The 2,500-nt window shown below is 52.1% G+C and overlaps 3 non-coding genes and 2 pseudogenes across 3 annotated transcripts; all 5 read left to right on the top strand.

Moving 5' to 3' along the window:
* The window catches only part of LOC138242774 (zinc finger and SCAN domain-containing protein 2-like), a 587,776-nt pseudogene that overhangs the window by 176,964 nt on the left and 408,312 nt on the right, over window positions 1-2,500 (top strand).
* Window positions 118-236, top strand: LOC138217945 (5S ribosomal RNA). Its single transcript, XR_011181456.1, has one exon. It is a non-coding gene; the product is annotated as a 5S ribosomal RNA (ribosomal RNA).
* LOC138243931 (5S ribosomal RNA) lies at window positions 774-892 on the top strand. Its single transcript, XR_011192545.1, has one exon. It is a non-coding gene; the product is annotated as a 5S ribosomal RNA (ribosomal RNA).
* Window positions 1,430-1,548, top strand: LOC138219023 (5S ribosomal RNA; annotated as a pseudogene).
* Window positions 2,086-2,204, top strand: LOC138243930 (5S ribosomal RNA). The gene has a single exon (XR_011192544.1). It is a non-coding gene; the product is annotated as a 5S ribosomal RNA (ribosomal RNA).

Raw genomic sequence — 2,500 nt, 5'->3', positions numbered from 1 at the left:
CAGTGAAGAGAGAGAACGTGGGAAGAAGAGAAAAACGCAAGGGAAAAAAAGCAGCGTCGTAAAAGAGGTGACGGAGCTGTCCTCTCAATAAGAAGGGTGCCAGCGAGCCTTGCTCTCGCTTACGGCCACACCCCCTTGAGCACACCTGATCTCGTTTGATCTCGGAAGCTAAACAGGGATGGGCCTGGTTAGTACTTGGATGGGAGACCGCCTGGGAATACCAGGTGCTGTAAGCTTTTAAGCGCAGGAGGCGCCCTATCCCCGCTCGCTCGCTCATTCCCCTGTTCACACGTGCAGTGCGGCTTGTCCGTCTGTTTATTTGTCAGCTTTGGCGAGACACGGGTGCCTGTGTATTAGCGTGAGCGTTTTTTATTCTGATCAGGAACAGTTTTACAAGTCCGCAAAGGATCGAAGAAAGGTTTATCGCCAGCTGAAAAGAGACACAGCGCTTCGGCTGTGGAGACTTGTTCGGCTGGCGTTCGGAGAGTCGCGTTTTTCAGAATTGTATTGAGATCGTTTTCCACAGAGCTCAGATGTCAAAGCACAGCAGCAGCTCTCCACAGCGATCCTCTATAGCGCCCTTTCTCCCGCAGCTCCGTCCTCATTGGAAGGACGCAAGAGTGAAAGGCTGAAGTGAAATAGAGCGGGGACGAAGGCAGTGAAGAGAGAGAACGTGGGAAGAAGAGAAAAACGCAAGAGAAAAAAAGCAGCGTCGTAAAAGAGGTGACGGAGCTGTCCTCTCAATAAGAAGGGTGCCAGCGAACCTTGCTTTCGCTTACGGCCACACCCCCTTGAGCACGCCTGATCTCGTCTGATCTCGGAAGCTAAACAGGGATGGGCCTGGTTAGTACTTGGATGGGAGACCGCCTGGGAATACCAGGTGCTGTAAGCTTTTAAGCGCAGGAGGCGCCCTATCCCCGCTCGCTCGCTCACTCCCCTGTTCACACGAGCAGTGCGGCTTGTCCGTCTGTTTATTTGTCAGCTTTGGCGAGACACGGGTGCTTGTGTATTAGCGTGAGCGTTTTTTATTCTGATCAGGAACAGTTTTACAAGTCCGCAAAGGATCGAGGAAAGGTTTATCGCCAGCTGAAAAGAGACACAGCGCTTCGGCTGTGGAGACTTGTTCGGCTGGCGTTCGGAGAGTCGCGTTTTTCAGAATTGTATTGAGATCGTTTTCCACAGAGCTCAGATGTCAAAGCACAGCAGCAGCTCTCCACAGCGATCCTCTATAGCGCCCTTTCTCCCGCAGCTCCGTCCTCATTGGAAGGAAGCAAGAGTGAAAGGCTGAAGTGAAATAGAGCGGGGACGAAGGCAGTGAAGAGAGAGAACGTGGGAAGAAGAGAAAAACGCAAGGGAAAAAAAGCAGCATCGTAAAAGAGGTGACGGAGCTGTCCTCTCAATAAGAAGGGTGCCAGCGAGCCTTGCTCTCGCTTACTGCCACACCCCCTTGAGCACGCCTGATCTCGTCTGATCTAGGAAGCTAAACAGGAATGGGCCTGGTTAGTACTTGGATGGGAGACCGCCTGGGAATACCAGATGCTGTAAGCTTTTAAGCGCAGGAGGCACCCTATCCCCGCTCGCTCGCTCATTCCCCTGTTCACACGTGCAGTGCGGCTTGTCCGTCTGTTTATTTGTCAGCTTTGGCGAGACACGGGTGCTTGTGTATTAGCGTGAGCGTTTTTTATTCTGATCAGGAACAGTTTTACAAGTCCGCAAAGGATCGAGGAAAGGTTTATCGCCAGCTGAAAAGAGACACAGCGCTTCGGCTGTGGAGACTTGTTCGGCTGGCGTTCGGAGAGTCGCGTTTTTCAGAATTGTATTGAGATCGTTTTCCACAGAGCTCAGATGTCAAAGCACAGCAGCAGCTCTCCACAGCGATCCTCTATAGCGCCCTTTCTCCCGCAGCTCCGTCCTCATTGGAAGGAAGCAAGAGTGAAAGGCTGAAGTGAAATAGAGCGGGGACGAAGGCAGTGAAGAGAGAGAACGTGGGAAGAAGAGAAAAACGCAAGGGAAAAAAAGCAGCGTCGTAAAAGAGGTGACGGAGCTGTCCTCTCAATAAGAAGGGTGCCAGCGAGCCTTGCTCTCGCTTACGGCCACACCCCCTTGAGCACGCCTGATCTCGTCTGATCTCGGAAGCTAAACAGGGATGGGCCTGGTTAGTACTTGGATGGGAGACCGCCTGGGAATACCAGGTGCTGTAAGCTTTTAAGCACAGGAGGCGCCCTATCCCCGCTCGCTCGCTCATTCCCCTGTTCACACATGCAGTGCGGCTTGTCCGTCTGTTTATTTGTCAGCTTTGGCGAGACACGGGTGCTTGTGTATTAGCGTGAGCGTTTTTTATTCTGATCAGGAACAGTTTTACAAGTCCGCAAAGAATCGAGGAAAGGTTTATCGCCAGCTGAAAAGAGACACAGCGCTTCGGCTGTGGAGACTTGTTCGGCTGGCGTTCGTAGAGTCGCGTTTTTCAGAATTGTATTGAGATCGTTTTCCACAGAGCTCA

This window comes from Lepisosteus oculatus, chromosome 14, assembly GCF_040954835.1.
Source record: "Lepisosteus oculatus isolate fLepOcu1 chromosome 14, fLepOcu1.hap2, whole genome shotgun sequence".
NCBI lineage: Eukaryota > Metazoa > Chordata > Actinopteri > Semionotiformes > Lepisosteidae > Lepisosteus > Lepisosteus oculatus.
The sequence above is the reverse complement of the archived record's forward strand: the minus strand, read 5'-3'. Positions and strand labels throughout refer to the sequence as shown.